A 13065-nucleotide genomic window follows, 5' to 3' on the forward strand; every position below is an offset into this window, starting at 1 on the left:
TACTGGCCAAGAACTGTTTGTATTCCTGGGATGGAGTGCAGCTTGTGCAGTCACTTTGTTAGCCTTCTGCAGAAGATAAGGAGGGGAGTACAGTAATTTAATGATCCCTTCTCTCTAAATCATCCTTGAGAAAGTCCATAGCCTCATTTTTTCCATTCTGTAACGAATAAACCCTGGAGACATGAACTTCCCATTTATCCTGTCATTCCCAGGAAACAGGAGCAAATGCACAAGAAGCTAATTCAACCCTTCAGTAGAGGAGGCCTTGATTACAAATTGCATATTGTGAAAAAGAATTTAGGTTTCAGTTTTGTTGCAAAGGAAAATGGTATTTCAAAATGAATTTAATGTCTGTACCCCTATCAGTTACCTAACCCCAAGTCTCAAGACAATCTCAACAGCGTAGTGTCCCTTCTGGAGAATTAGAAGTGTCTCCCTTTGGGGCAAAGACTTTGGTAAACACTTTTTGGCTCTGGTTTGAGATTGCATCAGTTCTAAAACTAATTCCTGGCCTTAAACTAAGAACAAGCTTTGACTTGATTTTTAAACTGCTTTTAGAATAGAGTTTCCAATTTTTTATGTAAATATGCTTACTTTCACTTGCCCATGAGACTGGTGTATTCTGGCTTTCTTGTGCATATTATGTTATAAATGTATCGATTAAAGGTACTTTTAAAATCAATTTCTTACTGTTAAGATTAGAAAAAATAAATATTAGCACATCCCTTTCTCCTTTTGGAGGATTTTTAATCTTAAATTTTCTCCCAGTAATGATTAGAAGTTAGAATGATTTTTTTTTTTAAAGAATATTATGGCCAGGCGCAGTGGCTCGCACCTGTAATCCCAGAACTTTGGGAGGCCGAGGTAGGCAGATCACTTGAGGTCAGGAGTTTGAGACCAGCCTGGGCAACATGGTAAAACCCTGTCTCTACTGAAAATACAAAAAATTAGCCGGGCATGGTGACGCACGCTTGTAATCCCAGCTACTTGGGAGGCTAAGGCAGGAGAATCGCGTGAACCCGGGAGTCGAGGTTGCAGTGAGCGGAGATCATGCCACTGCACTCCAGCTTAGGCAACATAGTGAGACTCCGTCTCAAAAAATAAAATAAATAAATAACATTATGCTTTTAAAATGGAGACATATAAAATTGTGAGTGCTTTGCAGAGAGAATTACTTATCACCTCTAACAAAACTGCTATTACAATTTTAGTGAATTTTTCCTCTAGTTGTTATTTAAAGGATACTTTTATATAGTTTGAAAATCAGAGTAGATGTTCCATATTTCCTTTATGTTTTATTTTGCTGTTATTTGCCTAGCATATTCAGGGTACCAAATTAAGTATTGATTGATGGTAATAGTGATAACATTAAGATGTGGAGATCAGGTTAAAGACAGATATGCACCATGAATCCATAATTGAATAAGTCAGAAGGAAATTTAATTAGCCTTTTTCCTGTGTCCATAGCAGTGCTTTAATAAGAACAACAGAAAAGTCTTTTTTTTCCTTTAAATTGCTAATCCAGGATGTTCTCGATGTTTTTATGGAAGTCAGCTAACTAAATACCTTGAGAGAATAGCAATACCATCAAATTATATCTGTCTGTGACATTTTCTCTAGGATGGGACTAACAAATTTGATCTTTTTTTAAAATATGTATTAACTCACACTTATTGCATTACAACAAGGTTTTTGTCTTCTTAGCTCTTCTCTTTTTCAGGAAATTACTCCAGGATTTGAATCATCACAAGAGATTAACCAGAGGATTTTATATACTTGGGCTGTGGCAGCAGACTAATTACACCACAGCACTAGGTAAGATAATGGGAGTCCGGATCCTCAGGACTTATGAAAATAAAAAGCATTTCTATAATATTAGTGCTATTTATTGGAGTTATCTATGAAAAGAATCTTATTAATCTGCTTTTTTATTAGTTCACTTAGCAAATATTTATTGCATACCAACTATGTGCCAGGCATTGTTCTAGGTGTTTGGGCCACATCAGTGACCAAAAAAGACCAAAATTCCTGTCCTCATGGATCTTACATTCTAGTATTCCTTTCTACTTGCATTAGCTTCCTAGGGTTTCCATAACAAAATACAACAGACTGGGTAGCTTAAACAACTGGAATTAATTTTTTTTGTTTATAGTTCTAGAAGCTAGAAGTCCAAGATCAAGATGTTAGCATGGTTGGTTTCTCCTAAGGACCATGAAGGAAGGATCTGTTCCAGGCCTCTGTCTTTGACTTGTAGATAAATGTCTTCTTCCTGTGTCTTCACATTGTTTTTCGTTTGTGTGTCTGTGTCCAAATTTCCTCTTCTTAGAAAGACACCAGTCATATTCAATTAGGGTCCATCCAATGACTTCATTTTAACTTAATTACCTCTTTAAAGATCCTGTATCCCAAGACAGTCACGTGCTGAGATATATGGGGTTAGGACTTCAACATGTGAATTTTGGGGGAACACAGCCCATAATACCACATATGACTACTATGTATCCACGTCTTTGTATTGTCTGTTTTTTCCTATCCACATCCCTGAGATATCCAAAGCCATTTATGTTTACTTGCAAAATGTGTCCAGTGACTTGTAATTATGAGTGATTACTTTTCTAGGTATGACTTATTATTTTGAAAGTTTTACTTTTTAATTGACATATAATACAGGTATACATTTTTGGGGCACATGTGATAATTGAATACATTCATATAATTTGTAGAAGTCAAATCAGTATAATTGGGATGTCTATCACCTTGTTTGTTTTTTATTTATGTTAGAAATATTTGAATTATTCTCTTTTAGCTATTTTGAAATATACAAGACATAATTTATTTTTAAGCTGTACTAGAAAGTTCTTTTTTTTTTTTTTGAGACGGAGTTTTGCTCTGTCGCCCAGGCTGGAGCACAGTGGCACGATCTCTGCTCACTGCAAGCTCTGCCTCCTAGGTTCACGCCATTCTCCTGCCTCAGCCTCCCAAGTAGCTGGGACTACAGGTGCCCATCACCACGCCTGGCTAATGTTTTGTATTTTTAATAGAGATAGGGTTTCACTGTGTAAGCCAGGTTGGTCTCGATCTCCTGACCTAGTGATCTACCCATCTCGGCCTCCCAAAGTGCTGGGATTACAGGTGTGAGCCACCACACCTGGCCCTTGAAAGTTCTTGGTTAAGAAGGATTATTCTACTTGGAATGATGCTCCATCTAGTGTTCACCATATTTGACTACTTTTGTTAAAGTTTTAAAAATGAATAAAGGGGAAACTATATTGAAGAAGGGGTCCTCTATTTAACAGGTTGTTACTCACAGATCACTATGGATTCATAGAAGAAAAAAAAAAGATTGTTTCAAATACCATATGTGGGAGGAAAGAGCAGTCTATATAAGACATTACTTTTAATAACTCAAGAAATATCATTACCATCATTTACTGTCACCACCAGCTATGATGTACTTTTATCCCATGAGGAAACTGAGACTGAGTTTAGTCATTTACCCAGAATTTCACAGATCTTGGTCAGGTACAAGTCAGTGATGGAGATATTGTTTGCCCTACATACACTGTGTAATTCCTGAATTTGAACCCTTAATCATTCAGAATAAATAAAAAGAGACAAAAAGACACAAACTTTTCCTGATGCACTTTTTAGATATGAAGCTGCTCAAAGAGCTTAACAGCGGGAGTGGAATGAACATACTGGACTCATCAAAATGTCATATAATAGACAATCTAAATAGGCTTATATATATTAAATAATTGAATTAATAATAATGATAATTTCTAGAACAGAAACCATCAAGCCCAGATGGGCTCATTGGCAAATCCTATCAAATATTTAAGAAAAATATTATACCAATGCTCTATAATCTTTCAGAAGATAGAAGCAGAGGAAACACTTCCTAACTCATTTTATGAGGCCATAATTACTCTAATACCTAATACCAAAATCAGATAGAGACATTAGAAAAAAAGAAGACTACAGACAAATATGTCTCATGAACATAGATGCAAAAGTCCTCAACAAAATATTAGCAAATCCAATCCAATGATGTATAAAGATAATTATGCATTATGACCAAGTGCACTTTATTCTAATAATGCAAATGTGGTTCACCATTTGAAAATCAATTAATGTAATCTGTCATATCAACAGGCTAAAGAAGAAAAATCACATGATCATATCAATAGATGCAGAAAAAGCATCTGACAAAAACCAGCTCTCATTCGTGATCAGAACTCTCCGCAAACTAGTAATAGAGGGGAACTTACTCAACTTGATAAAGAACATATGCAAAAATCTTTCAGCTAACATTGTACTTAATGGTAAGAAATTGAAGCTTTCCCACTAAGATCAGGAGCAAGGCAAGGACGTCTCCTTTGACCAACCCTTTTCAACATCATATTTATTGGAAGTCCTAGCTAATGCAATAAGACAAGAAAAAGAAGTAAAAAGTATGCAGATTGGGAAGAAGAAAATAGAACTGCCTTTGTTTGCAGATGACATGATTGTCTATGTAGAAAATCTGAAAGAATTGACCAAAAAAAAAGAAAAACCCTCCTGGAGCTAATAAGCAATTATAACAAGGTGGCAAAAATAGGTTGATATACAAAAGTTAACTGCTTTCCTGTATGCCAGCAACAAACAAATGGGATTTGAAATTAAAAATGAAATTCCATTTATAATAGTACCCCCAAGTTAAATACTTAGGCATAAAACTAACAAAAATATTTAAGACCTTTATGAGGGAAGTTATAAAACTCTGATGAAGAAATAAAAAGCTAAATAAAAGGAGAGAGATTCCATGTTTATGGATAGGAAGACTCAGTATTATCAAGACATCACTTCTTCCCAACTTGACGTGTAGATCCAAGGCAGACCCAATCAAAATCCCAGAAAATAGTTTCCTGGATATCAATAGATTTTTAAGTTTATAAGGACAGGCAAAAGACCCAATATAGCAAACATAATATTGAAGCAGCACACAGTTGGAGGACTGTCACTACCCGACTTCAAGACTTACTATAAAGCTACAGTAATAAGGACAGCATGGTATTTGCAAAAGAATAGAAAAATAGATCAATGGAACAGAATAGAGAGCACAGGTATAGACCCATACAACTGATTTTTTATAAAGGAGCAAAGGGAGTACAATGGAGAAGAGGTAAGTTTTCAACAAATGGTGCTGAACAAGGAGATGTTCACATGCAAAAAGATGAATGTAGACACAGATCTTAAGCTCTTCACAAAATCAGCTCAAAATGGATTTTAGACTGAAATGTAAAATGCTAAACTATGAAACTCCTAGAAGAAAATCTAGATGACCTTGGGTTTGAGGTGAATATTTTAGATCTAACACCAAAGGCATACTCCATGAAAGAAATAATTGATTAGCTGTGGAGAAAAGAAAGATCAGACTGTTACTGTGTCTATATAGAAAGAAGTAGACGTAAGAGACTCCAGTTTGTTCTGTATTTGAGATGCTGTTAATCTGTGACCCTACCCCCAACCTTGTCCTTGCAAGAGACATGTGCTATGGTGACTCAAAGTTTAACGGATTTTGGGCTGTGCAGGGTGTGCTTTGTTAAACAAGTGCCTGAAGGCAGTATGCTTGTGAAAAGTCATCACCATTCTCTTAATCTAAAGTACCCAGGGACACGTACACTGCCAAAGGTCACAGGGACCTCCGCCTAGGAAAGCTAGGTATTGTCCAAGGTTTCTCCCCATGTGACCTCGTGGGAAGGGAAAGACCTGATCGTCCCCCAGCCTGACACCCGTGAAGGGTCTGTACTGAGGAGGACTAGTGTAAGAGGAAAGAAGGCCTCTTGGCAGTTGAGATAGAAAAAAGCATCTGTCTCCTGCCTGTCCCTGGGCAATGGAACATCTCGGTGTAAAACTGAATTGTATGTTCTGTTTACTGACAAAGGAGAAAACCACCTTAGGGCTGAAGGTGGGACGTGCTAGCGCAATGCTGCTCTTTATGCACTAAAAAGGTTTATGGAGATGTTTGCATATGCATATCAAGGCACAGCACTTTTCCTTAAGCTTATTCATGTCACAGAGATCTTTATTCATATGTCTTACTGCTGGCCTTCTCCCTATGATGAGACTATTATCCTGCCACCTCTCTTTTTCTAAGATGGTAAAGATAATGATCAATAAATAATGAGGGAACTCAGAGACCGGTACCGGCGTGGGTCCTCTGTATGCTGAGCACTGGTCCCTTGGGCCCACTTTTTCTTTCTCTATGCTTTGTCTCTGTGTCTCATGTCTTTTCTCAAGTCTCTGGTTCCACCTAACGAGAAACGCCCACAGGTGTGGAGGGGTAGGCCACCCCTTCAATAAGCTGTACTTCATTAAATTAAAAACGTTTGCTCTGTGAAAGCACATTCAAGAGAATGAAATGACAAACCACAGACTGGGAGAAAATATTTGCAAAATAGATTTGATAAAGGACTGGTGTCCAAAGTACTCTAAAAACTCACCAAAGAAGACATACAGGTAGCAAACAAGCATATGAAAAAATTGTCAACATTGTGTGCCATCAGCAAATTGCAAATTAAAATGAGATACCACTATGTACATATTAGAATGGCTCAAATGCAAAACATTAAAAACACCAAATGCTGGTGCAGCAAGAAGTCTCATTCATTGCTGCTGGGAATGCATAATGGTAGAGCCGTTACACAGTGCCAATCATAATCTGAAAGACAAAAATCCCAAATGCCATAATCTCAAATGCCTATGAAGTGTTTGGTTGTGTTTTTATGTTTCTCAGTCAAACCTCCTTTACAAATGTAAGTAAATGTCTTTAAAAAATTGTTTTTTAATTATCTTTCCAAAATTATGTTGTGATTTTGGTCTATCAGGATTGGGATTTTGGGGATTTTAGACTTTAGGATTTTGATCTTTTGGAATTCAATATTTGATATTACAGCATTTGGAATTGTATCTTTCAGGAGTATGGCCCAAACCCCAGCCACTGTAGAAAACCGTTTGATAATTTCTTAAAAAACTAAACACCCAGCCACTGTTGAAAACAGTTTGTCAATTTCTTAAAAAACTAAACATACTTTTGCCATACAATCCAGTAATCATGTGCCTTGGTATTTACTCAGATAAGTTGAAAAGTTATGTCTACATAAAACCTGCATACAGATGTTTATAGCAGCTTTATTCATAGTTGTCAAAAATTGGAAGCAACCAAATTGTCTCTTGGTAGGTGAATGGATAAGTAAACTGTAGTACCTCCAGACAATGGAATATTTTTCAGTGCTAAAAAGAAATAAGCTATCGGCCGGGTGTGGTGGTTTACACCTATAATCCCAGCAGTTTGGGAGGCCGAGGTGGATCACTTGTGCCCAAGAGTTCAACACCACCCTGGCCAACATGGCGAAAGCCCGTCTCTACAAAAAATAGAAAAATTAGCCAAACGTGGTGGCACATGCCTATAGTCCCAGCTGCTTGGGGGACTGAGACAGGAGGATTGCTTGAGCCCGGAAAGGAGAGGCTGCAGTGAGCCACGTTTGTGCCACTGCATTCCAGCCTCGGCAACAGAGTGAGACCTTGTTTCTAAAAAAAAAAAAAAAAAAAAAAAGAAAGAGAGAGAGAGAGAAAAAAAGAAAAAGAAGCCATCAAGCTATGAAAAAACATAGAGAAACCTTACATGCACATTGCTAAGTGAAATGATAAGTGAAATGAGCCAATCTGAAATAGCTATATGACTTCAACCATATGACATTCTGGAAAAGACAAAACTATGGGGACAGTAGAAAGGTCAATGGTTGTGAGAGATTAGAAGGAGGGAGGAAAAAATGTGAAGAATGTAGGGAATTTTTAGGGCAGTGAAACTATTTTATATGGTACTATAGTGGTGAATGAATGTCCTTATATGTTTGTCAAAACCCATAGAATGTATGATACCAAAAGTGAACTCTAAAGTGAACTATGGACTTTGGATGATAATAAAATGTCAATATAGGTTATTTGATTGTAACAAAGGTAAGAGGTGTTAATTGTGGGGGGGCTGTGTGTGTGTGTGTGTGTGTGTGTGAGAGAGAGAGGGAGCAAAGGTCATATAGAAATTCTCTGTACTTTCTGCTCTATTTCACTGTGAACTTAAAACTGCTCTAAAAAATAAAGTTGATTTTTTTAAAAAGCATGCTATCAATAAGCCACCCAGACTTCAATCTGTTTCACTCTTGAATGAATTCACATCAGGCATCCTTTTTATATAACTTTAAATTGATTTTTTAAAACTAGATTTAGAATATAACACTGATGATCCTGCCAGACAAAAAAGCTTCTTGTAAACATACATGCCATTAGGAAACAAAAGAAAGGAGGAAGTTAAATAAATAAAAGATACATAATAAATAGCTTCATATTTAATGAGTTGATCCCAGAATGTCATTTGGGACTAGCTGACCATAAAATATCCTCCTACTACCCTTGAAATATTTTTTCTTGGGTCTTCAGACATAATAGCTGTGGAGCTACTGGATTCAGTTACTGTATCACTGGGTGTTTTACGAGTGCTATTTGTTTGTACACTGTAACTTTATTTATTTATTTATTTATTTATTTATTTATTTATTTATTTATTTATTTATTTTGAGTTTTGCTCTTGTTGCCAAGGCTAGAGTGCAATGGCATGATCTCGGCTCACTGCAACCTCCCCCTCCTAGGTTCAAGCGATTCTCCTGCCTCAGCCTCCTGAGTAGCTGGGATTACAGGCATGCACCACCACGACCAGCTAATTTTGTATTTTTTAATAGAGATAGGGTTTCTCCATGTTGGTTAGGCTGGTCTCGAACTCCTAACCTCAGGTGATCCACCCACTGTGGCCTCCCAAAGTGCTGAGATTACAAGCGTGAGCCACCACGCCCAGCCAACTTTATTTTAAAAACCTATTTTGGCTGGGCGCAGTGGCTCATGCCTGTAATCCCAGCATTGTGGGAGGCCGATGTGGGTGGATCACTTGAGGCGAGGAGTTGGAGACCAGCCTGGCCAACATGGTGAAACCTCATCTCTACTAAATATATGAAAAATTAGCCAGGCATGGTGGCATGTGCCTGTAATCCCAGCTACTCGGAAGGCTGAGGCAGGAGAATCGCTTGAACCCGGGAGGGTTGCAGAGGTTGCAGGGAGCTGAGAGCATGCCACTGCACTCCAGCCTGGGCGAAAGAATGAGACTCCAATTAAAAAAAAACAAAACTAAAACAAACAAACAAAAAAGCCTGTTTTGAGAAGTCAGCAATGGTCAGTTCAATATTGGCCATTAAGTAATGCAAGCATTGTAATGTAAGGTTTGATTATTGTATTTGTGTTACCTATCATTTTACAGTACTAAATTCCCATAGACCATGACAAGTTACCTTTAAAGTTACATTCATGTTTTACCTTTCTTTATATTGACTATTCTCCATTTACAGAGAAGAGGTAAATGAGTGAAATATTAGCTACTATAAAATAATAGCTACCATGTCTATAAAATAATAGACTACCTGGTCTACAAGAGGCCAGTAATCATATTAATAGCTTTATATAATTATCTCCTGTAATCTTTGCAAAAAGTCTGCATGATAGTTCTCAGCCCTCTTCTAAACTGAGGGAACTGAGGTTTAAAGAGATCAACTAATTTGGTCCAAGTCACACAGGAAGGCAATATAGAGTAATGGTTAAGTGCACAGTCTTTGCAGCTTAATTGCCTGTATTAGTATTCTTGTTCCACCATTTCCTAAATCTGTGACCTTGGGCAAGTTACCTAACTTCTTTAATGTCATTTTTCTCATCTGTAAAATGAAAGACTAAGTGAAATAATTCATGTAAAGTGCTCATCACAGTGGCTGGTACAGGGTGAGTTCTTCATAAATGTTAGTGGTTATTAAAAGTAATTGCATATTATACCATCATTGTATATTCTTTTTATTATTACAAATAGGTGGCAACATGGATTTAAACTTAAGTCTCCTTGACCTTGAAGTTCCCTTCTTTTCCTTTATTCAACTCTGTCTGTGTAAATTTTTAGTCGTTGATGAAGAGAGGACTGATTCTCGTAAGTGGGTTTGCCTCTGTGAAAAAACGGATTTGCCTGTTTATCAGTCAGGATAGGTTAGGTTTTGCTGCATTAATGAACAACTTTTATATATCTTTAGTTTATCACAAAAAAGTTTATTTCTCATTTCCATTTTATGTCCTATGTGACTTGACTGGGAGACTTTTTTCATTATAGTCATCCAGGAATCTATGCTGATGGATGCTCCATTTGCCATATGTTTTATCATGGCCAAGGCAGAAAAAAAAGGGATATGGTGACTACTGCACTGGTTCTTAAATATTTCTTCTTAGAAGTGATATGTGCCACTGCTATTTCATTGGTCAAAGTCAGTAGCATGACCGGGTCTAACTTCAAGGGCTTTAGGAAAGAGAGGAGAATTAGACACAAGTGAGCAGCATTAATTACCACAGCGGCCGGGTGCGGTGGCTCACACCTGTAATCCCAGCACTTACACCTGTAATCCCAGCACTCACACCTGTAATCCCACCACGTGATCAAGGTGGGCAGATCACGAGGTCAGGAGATCAAGACCATCCTGGCTAACATGGCAAAACCCCGTCTCTACTAAAAATACAAAAAAAATTAGCCAGGTTTGGTGGTGGGCGCCTGTAGTTCCAGCTACTTGGGAGGCTGAGGCAGGAGAATGGCATGAACCCGGGAGGCAGAGCTTGCAGTGAGCCAAGATTGTGCCACTGCACTGCACTCCAGCCTGAGCGACAGAGTGAGACTCTGTCTCAAACAAACAAAAAACTACCACAGCAAATTGAACTTTTTGAGTTTCTTAATTTGATATTTCTCTTTTTGATTTCTAAATTTCTTGTGTGTATAGATTCATCTGGTAAAAACCTAAAGATAACTTCATAGAAATGGTTCTCTTTCAGAGAGGTCCATCGGAGTTATCTGGATACATTTTCCAAAATGATGTGCCCAGGCCCCACCCAAGACTTAATGAATTGAAATATCTGAGAGTCAGGCTCTGGGCGTGTACATTTTGAAAAAGCTCCTCGGATGGTGCTGACTTGCACTCTGTTGTGTTTATGCAGTAGTAAACTGATACGTGTTTTCAAGGATCTTGCTGAAGACAGATGGGAGGAAACCGAGCTGAAAGGATCAGAAAGAGGAAGGGACAAGGCAGAAATTACAACTCAAATGTGGCAGGGTTCTCAGCTCAGACTTAAGCTGTACTTACCTTAGAAGTTCCCATGGGGAGATATATCTGGGCATGCCTAGATGACTGGTGGGTCAGTCATCGGGGTTCCCTTTTTATAAGGGAACATGGATCCTTCTGGGAGAAACTTCATCTTAAATTGAGAGACTTTTTTCCCCAACATTTAATTGAAAAATTTTTAATCATACAGAAGGTTGAAAGAATTTGCCCACCATTTAGATTCAACAGGTGCTATCATTTTGCTATATTTGCTTTATTTGCTAATTTTTATAGCCACTGATGATCATTACCTGAATCAATTATTTCATTGAGGAGTGGGCATTGGCAAATGGTGATTCTTCTGATGTATCATTTCTTCTACATTTATTATCTACATTCATCTATTAAAAGAGAGCTTCCCTTTATCAATTGGAGATGAAGTATATTTTCCGAAAAAGACATCATAAATGCTTCATTATTTTAATTTGGAAACAGTTTTCAGGAACCTATGTTTGGTTTAAGGACAGTTGACCTACATTGTAGTGAACAGATGAGCTGAGCATAGCAGAGGCTTGTGCATATTTTTCTACAGCCCCACCCTCAGAATGCTAGAGCAAGGTAGCCGCAGTGAAAAATAGTGTAGAAATTGCAGTGGCTTATCACTGAGGACAGAAAGACTTGGCAGCATGATCTTGGCTCACTGCAACCTCCGCCTCCCGGGTTCAAGCAATTCTCTGCCTCAGCCTCCCAAGTAGCCGGGATTACAGGCGCCTGCCATCACGCCTGGCTAATTTTTGTATTTTTAGTAGAGACGGAGTTTCACCGTCTTGACCAGGCTGGTCTTGAACTCCTGACCTCGTAATCCACCTGCCTTGGCCTCCCAAAGTGCTGGGATTACAAGCGTGAGCCACTGCATACAGCCCAAAAAGGTCCTGTCTAGGTAAAGGAAACACATAGGTGAAAGTGATGGATAGAGTTTGAAAAGAAGAGAAAAGATGGCAGGTGGCTCAGATTGAAAGAGAAATTCCAAATATACTAGTTAACTAGTTGAGGGAACCAGAGAATCTCTGGATATTTAATGACGGGCTTAAATAAGCTGATCTTTGTTGGAAGTCAGCATTGCATGAATGGTTGAAGGGCAAAAAACATGATATATCTTTTTATTTGTTCAAGTCTTCTTTTGTGCTTCTTAGTGCCGTGTGATGTTTTTTATGGTAAACACTGAGATTTAACAAAATATAAATGAAATGTTTATTCTTGATAAAATTAATGGCTCCTGAAAAGTTAAAATGATCTAGAAATAAGAATTTTTTTTTTTTTTTTTTTGAGACTTTGAGACGGAGTCTCGCTTTGTCGCCCAGGCTGGAGTGCACGATCTCCGCTCACTGCAAGCTCCACCTCCCGGGTTCACGCCATTCTGCCTCAGCCTCCAAGTAGCTGGGACTACAGGCGCGCACCACTACGCCCGGCTAATTTTTTGTATTTTTAGTAGAGACGGGGTTTCACCGTGTTAGCCAGGATGGTCTCAATCTCCTGACCTCATGATCCGCCCGCCTCGGCCTCCCAAAGTGCTGGGATTACAGGCGTGAGCCACCGCGCCCGGCAGAATTCTTTTAATCTATACTGAATGTAGGGATTGTGGTTACTAAAAATTAGTCAAACCATATTTGGGAATTAAAGAAATAATGATTGCCAGCTGGGTGTGGTGGCTCACACCAGTAATCTCAACACTTTGGGAGGCCAAGGGAGGTGGATCACTTGAAGCTAGGAGTTTGAGACCAGCTTGGCCAACCTGGTGAAACCCCATCTCTACTAAAAATATATATATATAAATTTGCTGGGTGTGGTGGCGCACACC

At 38.3% G+C, this 13065-nt stretch overlaps 1 long non-coding RNA gene across 1 annotated transcript in view; it reads left to right on the forward strand.

The window, feature by feature from the left end:
• The first annotated feature begins 1075 nt into the window (after window positions 1–1075).
• LOC110741363 overlaps window positions 1076–13065 on the forward strand; it is a 61337-nt gene continuing 49347 nt past the window's right edge. Inside the window, exon 1 of the long non-coding RNA XR_002517435.2 lies at window positions 1076–1815. This is a non-coding gene — a long non-coding RNA (uncharacterized LOC110741363). The remainder of the gene's footprint in view (window positions 1816–13065) is intronic.

Source organism: Papio anubis, chromosome 13, assembly GCF_008728515.1.
Source record: "Papio anubis isolate 15944 chromosome 13, Panubis1.0, whole genome shotgun sequence".
Classification (NCBI taxonomy): Eukaryota; Metazoa; Chordata; class Mammalia; order Primates; family Cercopithecidae; genus Papio; species Papio anubis.